At 35.1% G+C, this 17,942-nt stretch overlaps 1 protein-coding gene across 9 annotated transcripts in view; it reads left to right on the plus strand.

The window, feature by feature from the left end:
• Nucleotides 1-17,942, plus strand: part of EZH2 (enhancer of zeste 2 polycomb repressive complex 2 subunit) — a 111,600-nt gene that overhangs the window by 15,650 nt on the left and 78,008 nt on the right. The window contains exon 2 of one of the 9 annotated variants that reach the window (XM_020977491.2): nucleotides 2,931-2,980. The exons of the other annotated variants lie outside the window; for them this stretch is intronic. The gene's annotated coding sequence lies outside the window, so the exon portion shown is untranslated. The remainder of the gene's footprint in view (nucleotides 1-2,930; nucleotides 2,981-17,942) is intronic. 9 annotated transcript variants of the gene reach the window in all.

Here is a 17,942-nt window from a genome sequence, read left to right on the forward strand (position 1 = left end):
CAATGTTCTCCTGGTTCTGCTCACTTCATTCAGCATCAGTCCATACAAGTCTTTCCAGGTTTTTCTGAAGTCTGATTGCTCATCATTTCTTATAGTACTATTGTACTATATACTATATTGTACTGTATAAGAAGACTATTGTCTTCTGTTACAATTGTGTACCACAACTTCTTCAGCTATTTCCCAATTTATGGACATCCTCTCAATTTACAATGCTTTGACACCATGGAGAAAATTGCTATAAATATTTTTGTACAAATAGATACTTTTCCCTTTTCTTTGAGATACAGACCCAATAGTGGTATTGCTGGGTCAAAGTGTATGTGTAGTTTTATGCTGTTTTTTGACATAGTTCCAAATTGCTCTCCAGAATGGTTAGATCAGTTTACAACTTCACCAACAGTATATTAGTGTCCAGTTTTCCCACATCCCCCCTGACATTTGTTGTTTTCCTTTTCTGTCATGTTAGCCAATTTGATAGGTGTGAGGTGGCATCTGGTATTTTAATTTGCACTTCTCTAATCAATAGTGATTTAGAGAATTTTTACATGACTGTAGATAGCTTTTGATTTCTTCTGAAAACTTCCTGTTCATATCCTTTGACCATTTATCAATTGGGGAATGACTTGTATTCTTATAAATTTAACTCATTTCTCTATATACTTGAGAAATGAGGCCTTTATCAGAGAAATCTGCTGGAAAAATTTCCACCTAGTTTTCTGCTTTCCTTCTAATCTTGGCTGCATCAGCGTTATTTGTGCAAAACCTTATTCAATTATTCATTTATTTATTTATTTATTTATTCATTTATTTATTCATTCATTCATTCATTCATTCATTCATTCATTCATTCATTTATTTATTTTTGTGAGGCAGTTGGGGTTAAGTGATTTGCTCAGGGTCACACAGCCAGTTAGGTGTCTGAGGCCGGATTTGAACTTGGGGCCACCTGACTCCTGGGCTGGTGCTCTATCCACTGTGCCACCTAGCTGCCCCAAAACCTTTTTAATTTCATGTAATCAAAATTATCTGTTTTATGTCCCATAATGCCTTTTGTATCTTGTTTGGTCATAAATTCTTCCCTTATCCATAAATCTGACAGGCAAATACCATGGTCTCCTAATTTGCTTATATCACCCTTTATCTAAATCGTGTATCCATTTTGACCTTGTCCTGGTATGTGTTGTAAAATGTTGGTCTCTATCTACCTTCTGCTAAACTGATTTCCAGTTTTCCCAGCAGTTTTTGTCATATAGTGAGTTCTTATCCCAAAAGCTTGTGTCTTTGGGTTTGGTCATTTTCTACTGTGTATTGTGTACCTAATCTATTCCACAAACCTACCACTCTATGATTACTGCTTTGTTATACAGTTTGAGATTTGGTACGGCTTGGCCATCTTCCTTCAGATTTTTTTTCCTTGATTCTCTTGACCTTGTGTTCTTCCAGCTGAACATCTCACCTTATAGTTAAATGCATTGGTGTGATTCTTCTTAAATTTGTTTTAATCCCTATATACGTAACTTCCAATTCTATTATCTTTTTTTCCTGGTTGTATTTTATGAAGACATACCTATTATCTTTGGTCTTCCTTTTTACAGTGGCACAAGAATTTTCTCATAGACAGAGGTTATATGTCTTTCCAACACTGCACCTACTCAGTATGCTAGACGATAATACTTTTACTTTAACAAGATTTGATGTGTATGACTAAACTAGCTTTTCAAGGCAGTACAAAATATTAACTTATAGTAACTTTTTACCTGACAAATCCTCTCGGACTTCTTATCTAATATAAATTGTAACCCACCTGAGGCATGTGAATAAAGTTATTTGCATCATACACATTTTCTAGAAAAGAATATTAGTTCTTTTGTAAAACATTTATTAAATCTGTCACTTAATGCCCTAGAGTATGTAAAGTGAGAGTCATTTTAAAATCACTAGAAATATCAGCTTTTCAATGTAGAATATGTGTAACAGTAAAGATGCCAAAGATATATACCTTTAAGAATAAGTCCCTTTTAGTTCTAAAGTTCTAATTCTTTAAATCCCAGAAGTTAATAAATCATCCTTGTCCCCTAATTTCTTCTTTATCTCCCATCATATTGCTACTAATATAATACTTGGAAGAGGAAGGGATTTTGCAGGAGAGCAATCAATAGCAATCTGAGAATTCTAGGGAAGAGGGACTGTACCTGTTGCTGCCTTATTTACATTGGCATTTTGACATTATGAAAATAAAGATAATACTTTTTGAAATATATACCTATATATAGACATATTAAGTCTGTGTATTTATCTTTTATGATAATTTCTGTGATTTCATGGGCCAGTGCTCTATCGACTGTGCCACCTAGCTGCCCCAAAACCTTTTTAATTTGATGTAATCAAAATTATCTGTTTTATGTCTCATAATGCTTTCTGTATCTTGTTTGGTCATAAATTCTTCCCTTATCCATAAATCTGACAGGTAAAATATTCCATGGTCTCCTATGGACTATGAAAAAACTTTCTCTATCAAAGTAGATTTGCAACTACTTCAAAGTTTATATATTAGGGAATTGATTGGGACACTGCTAAATTAAGTGACTTTGCCTAGGGCTGCATAACCTATATGTACTAGAGACAGGACTTGAACCTCAGTTCTTCCTGAGTCAGAAATTTGACTCTTTTTCAATTATGACAGGCTGCTTTTATGTTATACTTAATTTGCTTGGATAATAATTGACATCTGGGAAAGTAATAAAGCAATTACCAGTTAAAGGTGTTGGTAGTTATCTGGTGTTTCCAGTTAACTTTAGTATGGTAAGTCATTTTAACAGTCCTGCTATTATGAGTAAGATTCCAGCAGTCCAAACTTCTAGCCTTAACAAGTGATCCCACCAGGTTCCACAAAGAATTGCAGCATCTCCATTTTTTTTTTCTTCCAGACACCTCCATACAGGAACCTACTGGTTGAGTCAGGACAGGAGCAGAAATGGTAAATCATTCTAATAATTTGGTTGTAGAAGAACACTATTACACTTTGAAAGTAGGAATTCACTCCACCCCTCCCACCACTGTCATTCTGTACTTTTCCTTGGGAGAAGGGGATGATTTACATGTAGAAACTAAGAATCTGCAATAGCGTTTGCACGGGAGTAGATGCAGTACTACAGAGAAAAAGAAGTGTCTCATTAATTTCAGTCCTATGAGTGGGAATGACATAGGGCAGTTCAAAATTTTGCATCTTTAATTTGAACTTCATTTTTAAAAATTTATTTTCATTTCAACATCTATCAAAATAGGATATATAGCAAAGTATGAAGATATAGCTCTGAGATAGTTTGTAATACACCTTAGGAAGAAAATATTTTTTCATTTAGAAATTAATTTTTGATTTGTGATTCTTTGCTGTCTCAAGGTACAGTCTTTTAAAACAAAATCCCAGAGAATTTGGCTGTCTTATTGGTTCAGATTTATGTAAATATTTCATTTTCAAGGCATGTCTCTGCACGCATTAGTGATTTTCTAATAAAGAGAAGAATTGGGATCCATGTTGAAAATATTATATGAGATTACTTTGCTGCTGTGCTGGAACAAAGTGATCTTGCATTGATGGGGAAATACATTGTTGCAGAGTTTGCTCATTTTTGGTGCATGGGTTGATGACACCTAACATCAAGGAGTTACATTCTCTCTCATCATGAGGGCCATGTTTAATTTGTAAATTTTCATGACTTTATTGTTGATATTATTTGACACACAGCTTCCTAGTGCAGCAAATGCAACCTTTATTTCTGTTCTTATAATTCTTCCATATTTTTCTTTCTCTTCATTTAATCTCTACCTTCTTCATTACTCACCTTTAGTCACATATGCTTCCTTTAATATAACATTTGTTATAGATTACTGATGCATACTTGCTATACAACTTTTGGGGACACATGCAATCGAATATATGATTTCTCTTTTCCAGTAACATATATACATACTGACCAAAGAAATACAGGCAGAGAAACATAGCCATTTTTTATACTTTTTTTCCATCTCCCACAAGGTCTAGCACAGTTCTGGGCTCATACATACTACATGCTCAGTAAATTATTTTTGGTTGATTGACACACAGTACCTTTTTTCTTACCTGACCTATAATTCTTTCAATCTGGCGGTTTTAGAGGTTGTCTCCACCAATACCTCTTGGGTCATTAAAGGAAGGAATGTTTGCCTTCTTTACTTTCCTCCAGACTAGATAGGTAAACTATGCTGTTCTGAAGTACGTTAAATTCCTGGAATAAATTTAGCTGGGATTTAAAAAACAAATTGTGTGTGTGTGTGTGTGTGTGTGTGTGTGTGTGTGTGTGTGGTATGTGTGTGTATGTGTGTGTGATGAAAATGGAAGGAAAACAAACAAAAAATTGAGAAGTTTTCTAAAGGTTTCTTTATAACAAGCCCTTCATCAGTGACAGTGGAGCTGTCACTAGATGATGTCATTGTCATTTGGATTTTTAATATCACAACCCTCAAGCACTAAATGAAGAAGTGTATAAATGACACTAAAGAAAACAATGTTGGGAAGAGCACCTAAGTTAGAACAAGTATCAAGTATTCACAGATGTTTGCTAGAAGTGACATAATTGAGGGTGTTAAGGGATTGATTCTCAAGGTATCTGAAATGGAACAGTGCCCAGTACTTGGAACTCAGGAACCTTGTTACCAAAAAATGAGTGAGAATATCAATAATTACTGAATTATGTGCCTATTTTCCCATCACTATGAATCTTCATGAGAATAATCTATACATAAATTCAGGACATCCTTCATGAAGGTATGGAATGAGAATAGGCATCAAATGGTTTTCTGTAGCAGACCAGATATTTATAGTTAAAATTAACTGAGAGGTATAGAGAATAAAAGATCCCATTGTGCTTATTTAACAAAAATTTCATTCTGAACTTAAACATCAAACAAGATAAGCATTTCTATGTAAAAAGTACAACAGAAGGAATATTGTATGGATTTGTGTTGTGGGCAGCTTGTTTTTCTTTTTTACATATATAATAAATTTAGTATGTTATTTTCTTTCTCTCATTTTTTTTTTTTTGGTGAGGCAGTCAGGGTTAAGTGACTTGCCTAGGATCACACAGCTAGTGTTAAGTGTCTGAGGCTGGATTTGAACTCAGGTCCTCCTGACTCCAGAGCCACTGCACCACCTAGCTGCCTCCCAGCATGTTATTTTCAAAGTTGTCCTGCTTATGTTTCTTACTGACCTTCCTCATTTTCTTCTGTGCATCTAAAAAAGTGCTTCAATAGCTTAAACTTTTTTTTTAAATTTGGTAACTTTTGCTAGCCACTCCTCACTCAAAATCCTCCCTTGCTGAAATTGAAAGAAAATAAAACAAAATCTTTTTATCAAATATATGGAACTAAATCCTCCAAATTTCCATATTGGCCATGTTTGAAAATATGGGTCATTCTGCATCTTGAGTACATCACTTCTCTTGTCAGGAGTTAACATGTTTCGTTACTAGTCCTTTATGATTAGACATTGCATTAATAAGAGTTCTCAAGTTTTTTTAAGGTTTTTCTTTACAATGTTTTATAAACTGTTCTTTGAGATCTGTTTACTCTGCATCAATTAGTTCATACAAGTCTTCCAAGTTTATCTGAAACCATATTTTCGTTATTTCTTATGGTATAATAATATCACATGAAACTGATATACTACAATTTGTTCAGCCTTTCTCAAATTAATGGACACTCCCTTAGATTCCATTTCTTTGCCACTATAAAAGGAATTGCTATAACTATTTTTGTGCTATAAGTCTCTTCTCTCTTTTTTGGGGGGGAGTGGTATGGGTTAGTAGTGGTATTGCTAGGGGAAAGGTTATGCATAGTTTATTTTTTATTTTTTTGCAGGGCAAATATTTTTCCAGAATGGCTGGACCAAATGACACCTTCAACAACAGTGTATTAGTATGCTTGTTTTCCTGTAGTCCCTCTAGAAATTGTCATTTTCCTTTTGTCATTTTTGCCAATCTCAGTGAAATCTCAGCTACTTTAATTTACGTTTTTCTAATTATTAGTGATTTGGAGCATTTTTTATATGACTATTGATAGCTTGGATTTCTTCCTTTGAAAACTCCCTGTTTATAACCTTTGATCTTTACTTATTGGGTAATTAGCTCTTGTTCTTATATAATTGAATCACATTTGTCTCAGTCTGAAGGCGGCCACATTGAAGTCTCCAACTATTACAGTTTTATGTCTGTTCCCCCCCTGTAAATCATTTAACTTTTCCTTTAAGTATTTAGATACTATCCTATTTGGTGCTCATATATTAAGGAATGATATTAATGTATTATCTTTGGTGCCTTCAAGCATAATGCAGTTTTACTGTTTATCTCAAGAATATTTTTACTGTTACCTTGTCTGAGGATTGATACCCTTGGTTTTTTGAGTTCATCTGTAATGTAATAGATTATGGTAATAGATGTTGCTGCAGTTCCACTTTTTAACTCTTTATGTGTGAATCTTGGTTTCAGGTGTGTTTTTTGTAAACAACATATTATTGGAGTTTACTTTCTAATCTATTTTGCTATCCCCTTCCATTTGGGGCATGAGTTCATTGCATTGGTGTGCATTGATAGGTATGATTCGTAATTGTGTATTTTCCTCCATCCTACCCTCTTATACTTTTTCTTCTCTTTGCCTAGCTGCTGATTGTCTCCTTTCCTCTTCCCCATTTTACTAAGAAGAAGGAGGTGGTGAGAATAAAAGGATATGCTTAGTACTAGTGATCTGTACTTGAAGCACTTTGCTTCTGCTCCCTTGTGGTCTTCTCTTTTCCTTTCTCAAATCCAGATCATAACTTCTTACTTTTTCTTTGTTTCCTTTTACATTTCCCTTCATGATCTACCTTCAGAGGTTGGAATTTGTTTTGCTTATGACTAATCCTTGCCTTCCCTATTTTCCCATTTCTTTCCCAGGTATGTCCTTTTCCTTGCTGAGTTAAATATGTTTCCATACCTGCAGTTATTGTTGTTAACATAAACAAATCATTTGCTTCAGTTGAAGAAATGTTATCTTAAAGGATATCCCTTGCAAAAAAGAGAGAGAACTTTCTTTGACCCTTGGATTAAGCCAGGGATAAAATAGGGATATGTTATTTTCCTCAGATGTGTTCACCATTATCTTTGAGAATGTCAAGCTTACACCCCTAATTGAATTCCCGATGGATATTGAAGGCCATATAGATCAGAAGTGTCAAACACCATGCCCAACACTAATTAAAAAATTAAATACAAATACAGTAGACCACAGATAATGTTAATATGGGGTTTTCTAAGTCAGTATACTGCCTGCAGGGATCCTTATGTAAAGTTTAGTGGCCCCTGTTTCTATTTTAGTTTGACATCATTGATCTAGATGTTCCTTTTTGCACTTGATATCATGCCGTTTGTATCAAGCCCAGGAACAGTGCAGACTCTTAAATGAGATACACCCTCAGCATTCTTGAACCCTTCTTGCTGTGTGATAGTACTTTTATTCTTTCCTAATTGACTGTGAATTCCTCACAGTAACTATTCCAAATCTTTTCTTCTCAAACCACCCCCTGCTCCCAAATCTTGACTTGTACTTACTAGGAAAAGATAGGCCATTTTCAGTGAGCTCTGTCTTCCCTTTTCTCTACTTCCAAACCTCTGATATCATTCCCTCATTCTTTCTTCCTTTAGCCTAGCCTCTGTTGAAGTGATGGCCCATTCTCTTCAGTGGATTGTTCCCGCAATCATCCCTTCTTTCTTTAATCTTCAGTCTCTTTCTACCTATCATATCCTTCCCTTCCTTCAATAAATCTGCCCTGGTCCTCTATCCTTCACAGCACAGCACCTCTCTTGGCCCTATCCCTTTAAGGTACCAGGAATCTAAAGATAATAAAGGTACTTTTCTTTTCTCTTTTATAGCCAAATCATAGGAGACACTAGTTGCCTTTTTTCTATCGTCTCACCTTCATTACCCTCTAAATCCTTCTGTTTGGCTTCTGACTGATCACATGATTGAAATTGCTCTCTTAATTGCCAGTGGCCTTTTCTTAGTTCTCATCCTTCTTGAGCTCTCTGCAGCATTTGGCACTTTTGACTACCCTTTCCTTTTGAATATTCTCTTAGGTTTTTTTTTTGTGATTTGTACTCCTGTGCCTCCCTTTCTACCTGTCTGTAGACTGTCTTCCCAGTGTCCTTTGCTGAATTTTCTTCCAGGCCTGCGGTCTGAGTAGACAGAAGGTTCTCCTGTGCTTTCTTCTCTCTCATATCTCTTTTGATCTTATCAACATCCAAGGAGTTCATTTACCATTTTTATGTAGAAGATTCCCAGAGTCAGCCCTAGTTTTTTTGTTGCAGTGATATCACCAATTGCCTATTGGGCATTTTGAATTGGGTTGCCCCGTAGGTGCCTCATATTTAACCTGTTTAAAACAAGTTGGTATCTTTCTATATCTACTCTTCCAAACTTCTTGATTTTTGTTGGGTTCACCACCATCCTTTTAGTCACTCGGGTTTTTGCAACTTTGGAGTCAATCGTTTCCTCTTCACTTTCCTTTACCCCATATATCTAAACGGTCTTCCAGGTCTTGTCAGTTCTGCCTCTACAGTGTCTCTCTGGGCTCCAGTTTCCTCATCTGCAAAAAGAAGGTGTTGTTGCAAATCAAAACAGCTCTGAGATACCACATCGCACCTATCAGATTGGCTAACATGACAAAACAGGAAAATGATAAATGTTGGAGATGTGGGAAAATTGGAACACTCGTACATTGTTGGTGGAGTTGTGAAATGATCCAACCATTTTGGAGAACAATTTGGAACTATGCCCAAAGGGCTATAAAAATGGGCATACCCTTTGATCCAGCAACCGCACTCCTAGGGCTATATAGAAGTGCTATATCCCAAAGAGATCATACAAATGGGAAAAGGACCCACATGTACAAAAATATTCATAGCAGCTCTTTTTGTGGTGGCAAAGAATTGGAAATTGAGAGGATGGCCATCAGTTGGGGAATGGCTGAACAAGTTGTGGTATATGAATGTGATGGAATACTATTGTGCTATAAGAAATGATGAACAGGCTGATTTCAGAAAAACCTGGAAAGACTTGTATGGTCTGATGCTGAGTGAAGTGAGCAGAACCAAGAGAACTTTGTACACAATAACAGCTATGTTGTGCGATGACTAATACTGATAAACTTAACCCTGCTCAGCATTACAAGAATCTAAGACATCTCCAGAGGCCTTGTGATGGAAAATGCTATCCACATCCAAAGAAAGAACTATGAAAGTTGAATCGCTATCATTTTTTTTCTCTTCTGTTGAGTTTTGTTTCCTTTTTCTGATGGTTCCTCCTATTGGTTTTAATTTTTACTTACAGCTTCACTAATGTGAAAATATGTTTAATAGGAATGTAAATGTATAGCCTATATGAGATTGAGTGGTGAGGAGGAAGGGGGAGAAAAATTTTAAACTCAAAAGCATATGGAAGTGATTATTGATAAACCAAAATAAATTAATAAAATTTAAAAAAAAAAGAAAAAAAAGAAGAAAAGGACCCATATGTGTAAAAAAAATGCATCACCTGGTCAGTAAACAGTTGAGAATAAATATCACAACTTAGCTAGCCTAACCCTTAGACAACAGAGCCAGATCTGAAGTTGAAGCCTTTTTTTTTTTTTGTAGGACCTGTTGGAGCTTGCATTCAGCAGTATTTCAGGGTCATTTTCATGTCGTGATGAGTCATTAGAATAGAGTTTTAGTTGAGCTTCATTTTTCAAAGTAAAATAAAATACTTTAAAATTTGGAAAATTGGCTATAAATATATATATGTATGTGTGAATGTATATGTATTTTGTATATATGTGTGTGTGTGTGTGTGTGTGTGTGTGTGTGTGTGTGTAATGGAAATTGAGTGATAAGCTGTGAATCCAGAGTATTGCAGAGGAAGATGAAACATGTCATTCACTTCCTGCCAGAGCACTGTTGAACTTAACATTGAGAGAGAAAGACATTTTTGGCATGACCAATGGGAATTTGTTTTCCAGAACTATGATGAAGATTTTTTCCCCCCTTTTCCCCCTCTTTTTTGTTTGCTTGGGAGGGGGCAATGGGAGAGACAGATAATAAAGACATGCAAAAATAAAGACATCATTTTCTATACTGTCCTAGTTGAAACCGTTTGACAACATTGCTGAAAACATCATGCTTAAACTCTTGGGAGCAAGCACACAGCCTTACTTTACTCCATTGGTGACTGGGAAAATTATCCAGAACCCATGAGAGAAACTGGTGTATAATACTGATAAACTTCTTTGTGTAACCAAATTTTGCCATGAACTTCCACAAGCCTTTGCTTTGGTCAGTGAACATTGTGTATAGACCTCTGTTCTGCTCCTGGTATTTTTCTTGGAATTGTTGGGCCGACCTTTGCCCCTTTCTGAAGCCACACTGGCTATTTGTGTACCTTATTTTCCAAAGTGTGCTCTTCTCTCTTCCCAAATGGGCTCCGTACCCATTTCTGAAACTTTGCTTATGCTGTTCCCTTTATTCTTCTCCTTTCTTTTCCTTTTTCCTTTTCCCCTCCCCCTTTCCCTTCAGATCCCTTCACAGCGGTAGATAGTAAATTCTCTAAGCCCTGGTGGCCCTTAGAGCACAGTGGCAGGGTAGATGATAAGGCGACTTGGTCTTCCTTGGTAATCTGAAGGATTGTACTTTACCATGCCCTGCTCATCTAAGTTGTATAAGTGCCTTCATCTGCTTTTGGGTGGTAGGGAAGGATTGGAGGGGTCCTGGTCCTTTACTGTTCAGAGAGGATCTGTTCCTCTGAGTCAGGTAGGTATGGTCTGAGTTTCCTCCCAAGGGCATAGATTTGGGAGGGGTTATTGGTGTTCTTTCTGAAAAGGGAAATGAGAAAGGAGCACTGGTGAGAAGGTTGGGGTGAAGGACTTCCCGTAGGGACAGTTTTTCTGGGTCTTCAGGAACTGAGTAAGATCTAGGCAATTTGGAACTATACAGGCTACTGGAGGGAAAATAGAAGGTGGAGGCAGGGAAGACTGGTGTAATTGCATTTTTTTTTTAATAGCTACAACCCATTTGATGGGTATAAGGTAATATCTTGGAGTTGTCTTACTGTGATTTTTCTAATTATTGCAGAATTGAACACTGGTATGGTTATGGATAATTAGTGTTTCTAGGACTGCCTTGATCACTTGTCTAATGGAAAATGGTTCTTATAAATTTGTTCAAATTTTGAATATATTGTGGATCTCAGAGTACTTGTAAAATCTATTTATTGAAGTTTTTTCACTCTAGGCTATTTCTTTTTATTCTGGGTCTGTTGCTTTTTGTTGTGAAAAAGCTTTTTAAATAATCAATTTATTCTGTCATAATTATTTCCTATTTTGTTCTGTTTATGGCCTGTTTTTATATAGTTGTTTGCTTCTTATTGCTCCTCCCCATTAGATTGTGAGCTTAGTGAGGATAGATATTGTCTTTCGTGTCTTTTTGTATCCTTCGTGCTTAGTACAATGCCTGGCACTGTAATAGTCACTTAATAAATGTTTATTTACTGACTGCCCAATTTAATATTTTTCTGCCCTGGAGTCTGTATAACATATAATGGAATTAACACTAGACTAAGAGTCCTGACACTTGGGTTCCAGACTGAGTTTAGCAGTTGGCTATCTATGTAACCTTAGGCAGTACATTTTATCTTTATGACTTGGGATCTTAGTTTCTTTATTTTAAAATTCAGAGATCATTAAAGTTCCTTTTCTTGCTAACATCGAGTGATTCTGTGATACTTTAGGTATAATACTGGGCTGTCTAGTACCAGCCCAGAATCTAAATATAGGTGTGCCTTCTTTTAGAAACTTGCTGAACAAAGATAGTTTTTTCAAAATTGATAAATTAGGTGGTGATTTGCATCATAAATAAGCAAAACCATTACGAAGGTATTCTTCAAGAGTTTCAATGCATGTAAATTTAGTTTATAAAATTAAATACATAGCTTTTCCAAAATCTTTCCTTCCTGTAAAAAATATACTTTGAAACCTTTTGAGTTCATCTCTGTGAATTATAGTGGCCCTCCTAGGAATAGGAAGTTTATTTTAAAGCTAAAATGTTATAATACAAACTGGATTCTGGTGATAATCTTTCCTGTTAACCTAAAGTGGAACCTTGTCACTTTTAAATTGTAGTCATTATTTTGTTTTGGTGTGCTAAACATCTCTAAGAACTGGAGAGCTATTCGTCTTCTGCAAAAATTCCCTTTGCTCTGTTAGTTGAGTAAATTTGTATGTATTCTGTTGTTTAAGCAACTCTTCTGTGTTTCTGGTCTTTTATTTCAATTTCCTTATCAGTTGTATTGTCATAAGAGGATTTCTGGCTTAACTTTCTTACTACCATTTACTTAAGATGAGCACATCATGTAATTAACTAGAGTCTGCAAAAATCAAGATGAGAAGTCCACTATAGCCCTGATTTTAACTGGTTAGGTCCTGCTTTATCTAAATCAATGATAGCTGGTGTTAAAAAGTTTCTTGTTTTACTTGATATAGATCTTCCCTCTGCCATCTGTTCTTTGATGTGTAAATCATTAATTTCCCCTTCTGCTTTCTTTAAAATACCCGTCCTCCTTATAAAACTGACATAAGGTTACTGAAATTGATATTCGGGGCTCACTGATTTTTTTGTTCAGTGATGCCTACATTCTGAGCATAATAAATTGCATTTTTCCTCTCTCATTGATTGTGTGACTGGCAGTACCTATCATCGCCACAATATGTTGCTCACCATCGCTACTCACCTTTTCTTGTCTTTTGTGATACTCTTTTTCAAGTTTTCTTGACACATTTGAGTGGTTTGGCCAGATGTCAGGGCTTTGGCTTCTACCTGAATGGGCCTGAACTTATTGCAAAATTCTAGTACTCTCTTCTTTGCAGTCCGACACTGCAGGGAGATCCTTATAGGTATTTCCTTTGGCTTTCTTTATCATTATTCGTTTTTAGAGCTTTTCTGTGTATATTTAGCTTATCTAGGCTCTTCTGGGTCTTAACACACCACCATCTTCCCATAGTTCTCTTTTCCCTGGAATTATGAGAGGAATTTGACTCCAAAAATATACAAAAAAACCTGTTGCAAGTATTCAAGGGAAACATTTGTTCTGCCTTGGATAGGTCATTAAGGGATATAAAGGAGAGCTTATTTTTGAAAAATGGCCACATACAAATGTTACTCAAAAATTTTAAACCTCCTTTAATCCAGGATATGCAAATTAAAGTAACTTGGAGGTACTACCTCACAACCGCAGGACTGGCAAAAAAGATAAATCATTGTTGAGGTGTGGGGATCAGATAAATGGGTTATATGCTCTACTTTGCTGGTGGAATTGGTATAGTCTTTTCAGAGGGCTGTTTGATAGTATACTGATAGTGTTATAAAAATATTTTTATTCAACATAAGTTTTTTAAATGCCCACTTTATCTCTGTGGTTGTAAACTACCTGAGAGCAAGGGTGAAGTACAGCATTTAACATGTAGTTGGGGGATAGAAAGAAAAGAGACCGTCTCTGTGTTCCAGGTGCTTATTTTGAGAGTTAAGGTGGCATAATGAAAACAGGTGATGTACTTTGGGCACAAAGGGAGACCTGGGTTAGAATCCTGACTCAGACTTATTTGCTTTATTTCCATGAACAAGCCATTTAACTTCTCTTTCCTTATTTGTAAGATGGGGACAATAGTATTTATGCTTCGCATTTCAGAAGATTGTGTAAGGAAAGCACTTTGTTGCATACTATTCAGTTCTATATACATGAGTTATTCTTAATTACATTCTGTTGACTTACTGATTCCATTTTGAGGAATGTACCATAAGAATATTATCAAAACCAAAAGAGCTACCTATCGAATGAATGCATTAAAAAAGCTTTTGTTAAGTGTTTATTATGTGCTATTTCAGAATTTGGGAATACTAATACAAAAGTGAGGACAGGACAGTGGGGATGGGAGGCACAGGGCAGGAATTTGGAATGGACAGGTTAAATCTTTCAGAGCACAGTTTTTGGTCCCTAGAGCAATGGAGCTTAATAGTAGATAACCCTCAAATGCTTATTCAGACATATTTATATGCAACCTTATTTTTAATTGTGAAAACTAGAAACTATCTAAATGACCAACATTTGAAGAATGCTAGTATAAACTGTGGCATGTCACTGTGTGGAATACTGTAAAGAAATTAACACAAATATGAAGAATTCTAAAATAGAACATCATTTTCTTAAAACCCATCTCTCTTGCTAAATCCCCTGTTACTGTAAAGGATACCCACATGCTTTTAGTCACTAATGTTCACAAGCTTCCAGACATCCTTGACTTTCTAGTTTTGTCTGTTTTCACAATCACCCCCTTTCTCTAGTTATACAGCTACATCTCTAGTTCATGCGCTCATTCACAACCTCTTGCAGTAGTCTGTTAATTAATCTCCCTGCCTAAAGTCTTTTCTCTTTCCAGTTCTTCCTGCAGCTGCCAAATTGATAGCCTAAAACATAGGCCTGATTGGTGTCTTTTTCTCCCTGCTAAAAAAGGCTTCAGTCAATCCCAGTTACCTCTTGTATAAAATACAAATTCCTTGGTTTGGCATTTAAAGCCCTTCACAGATGGGCTCCACCTTCCTTTTTCAGACTTATCTTACAAACTGGCATACTTACCGTTCCTAGCTGAGTGCCCTTCCATTTCCCACATCCATGCTGTTACATAGGCGTACCTTACGTTTGTAATGCTTTCCCTTCTGACCTTTTTTTTGGGAATTTTTAGCTCCCTTCAAGGCTCAGCTCACGTGCCACCTTGCCTCTGAGGCTTAATTTTCTTTTTGTTCCTCCCCCACTTCTTCCCATACTTATCTGCATGAGAGAGCTAAAAAGGTTTTGGAATTAAGAAATTGAGTCACTTCTAACCCATAGAGCTCTGGCCAGGGGAAGGACAAAGTTGGGAAGGTAGTCTTTTGAATAAAGATTTATATAGATGTGGTGTAACCCGCAGAACAAATAGGGAGGCTTAGGGAATACCCACCCTTGAGCTTGAGGGAGAGGCTCAACCTCCTGAACATAGCCATAGAAGTTGTATACATTTGTGCCCTTCCATTAATGTTCTCTATGTATGACTACTCTGCCAAAAAGATTTTATGTGTACTTGTGGGAGAGTTTGTTCCAAGTTTGTAAGGGAAATGTTTTATTGTTGCCTTTTTTAATTAAAATTTGTTAAAAATAACATTTAAATTTCAAACTGTCTCCCTCCTTCCCTACCCACACACTAGAGAAGGCTTCCATTTGACACAGATTGTAAGTGTGTGTGTATGTGTGTATGTTTAAAACTATACTATATTCACTTCTATTTATCAGTTTTTTCCCTGAAGATGGATAACATCATCCTTCATACATCTTTTGTAGTTGGTTTAGGTATTTATAATACCCAGAATAACTAAGTCATTCACAGTTATTCTTTGAACTATATTACTTTACTGTATACAATGTTCTCTTGGTTCTGGCTCATTTCACTCTTTATTATTTCATGTAAGTCTTTCGTGTTTTTCTAAAATTTTCCTGCCCATCATTTCTCACAGCACAGTAGTATTCCATCAGAATCATATGCCACACCTTGTTTAGTCATTCTCCAATTGATGAGCGTCCCCTCAATTTCTAGTTCTTTGCCACTGCTTTAGAGCTGCTATAGATATTTCAGAACATACGAGTTCTTTTCCTTTTTCCTGATCACCTTGGGAAACAGACATAATAGTGGTATTGCTGGGTTCAAGAGTATACGTGTTTTTTTTTTTTTAACTATTTGAGCATAATTCTAGATTGTTCTCCAAAATGGTTGGATCACTTCACAGTTCTGTGAACCATGTATTAGTGTCCTAATTTTTCCACATCCTATCTGTCTTTCTTCTATCATTTTAGCAAATCTGATAAGTTTATTTTATATCCTGCTACTTTGCTAAAATTATTGTTTCAACTAGCTTTTTAGTTGTATCTCTGGGATTTTTCAGGCATATCATATTGTCTGCAAAAAGAGATAGTTTTATTACCTTGTTGTCGGTTCTGACTTCTTCAATTTCTTTTTCTTCTCTTTCTAGCATTTCTAATATAACATTAAATAATATGGTGATAATAAACATCCTTGTTTTACTCCTGATCTTATTGGGAAGGCTTCTAGCTTATCCCCATTACAAATAATGTTTGCTGATGGTTTTAGGTGGATGCTTCTCTTTTAAGGAAAAATCAACTTATGCCTATGCTTTCAAGTGTTTTTAATAGGAATGAGTGTTCTATTTTGTCAAGAGCTGTAATAGTCTTCCTTGTATTAAACCATCCCTGCATTCCTGGTATAAATCCCATTTGGTCACAATGTATAATGTTTGTGATACATTGTTTAGTCTCCTAGCTAGTATTTTATTTAGGATTTTTGCATCCATATTCATTAATCATATTGGTTTATAATTTTCTTTCTGTATTTGCTCTTCCTGGTTTAGGTATCAGCACCATATTTTTTCATAAAAGGAGTTTGATTGGACTCCTCTGCCTATTATTTCAAATTATTTAATATTGGAATTAGTTATCTTTCAATGTTTGGAAATCCTTCTGGTTCTGATGCTTTTCTTTAGGAAGCTCATTTATGGCCTCCTCAATTTCTTTTTCTAAAATAGGTTTATTTAGATATTCTATTTCCTCGTCTGTTAATCTAGGCAGTTTATATTTTTGTAAGCATTCTATTTCACTTAAACTGTTAAATTTATTGCATATAATTGGGCAAAATAGCTCCTATTAATTGCTTTGATTTCATCTTCATTAGTGATATATTCATCCTTTTTATTTTTGATACTAATGATTTGGTTTTCTTTTTTAAAAATCATATCACCTAATAGTTTGTTGGTTTTTTCATAAAACCAACTCTTAGTTTTATTTATTAATGCAATGGTTTTCTTACATTCAGCTTTATTAATTGCACTTTTAATTTTTGGGATTTCAAATTTGGTGTTTAACTGGGGATTTTCAATTTGTTCTTTTTCTGTTTTTTAAAATTGCATACTCGATTCGTTGGTTTGTACTCTCTCTATTTTGTGCATTTAAATATCTAGAGATACAAATTTTTTTTTTGAATGCTGTTTTTGCAGCATCCCATAGGTTTTAGAATGTTGTCTCATCATTCTCTTTAATAAAATTGTTATTTCTGTGACTTTAATTTTTAATCTGTTTCCATTAAATATTATTAAACATATTAAATATATAATTTTTATTGCATTATATTGAATATAAAATTATTATTAAATATACTTTTATTAAATATTATCTTTATTGCATTATAATCTGAAAAGGATGCATTTGATATTTCTGCTTTCCTGCATTTAACTTTAAGCTTTAATGACCTAATATGTAGTTGGTTTTTGTAAAGATACTATGTACTGTTGAGAAAAAGGTATATTCCTTTCCATTCTGATCCAGTTCTTTCCACATATGTATCATATCAAGCTGATCTAAGATTCTATTCATCTTCTTGACTTATTTTTTTTTGTTAGATTTATCTAGTTCTGAGAGGGGAAGGTTGAATTCCTCCACTATTATAGTTTTGCTATCTATTTCCATCTGTAATTCATTTAGCTCTTCCTTGAAAAATTTGGATGCTATAGCATTTGGTGCATATAGGTTTAGTATTGATATTACATCATTATCTATGATACCTTTTACCACAATGTAGTTTCCTGTTTATATCTTTTAATTAAGTCTATTTGAGCTTTAACTTTGCCATCCTTACTGCTACCCCTGTTTTTTTTTTAACATCAGCTGAAGCATAATAAATTGTACTCCAGCCCTTTATTTTCACTCTGTGTGTTTTCTCTTATTTTTAAATGTGGTCTTGTAAACCAGAT

The sequence above is a fragment of the Phascolarctos cinereus genome, unplaced genomic scaffold (genome assembly GCF_003287225.1).
Source record: "Phascolarctos cinereus isolate Bilbo 61053 unplaced genomic scaffold, phaCin_HiC Scaffold_1;HRSCAF=81, whole genome shotgun sequence".
In the NCBI taxonomy this organism is placed as follows: Eukaryota; Metazoa; Chordata; class Mammalia; order Diprotodontia; family Phascolarctidae; genus Phascolarctos; species Phascolarctos cinereus.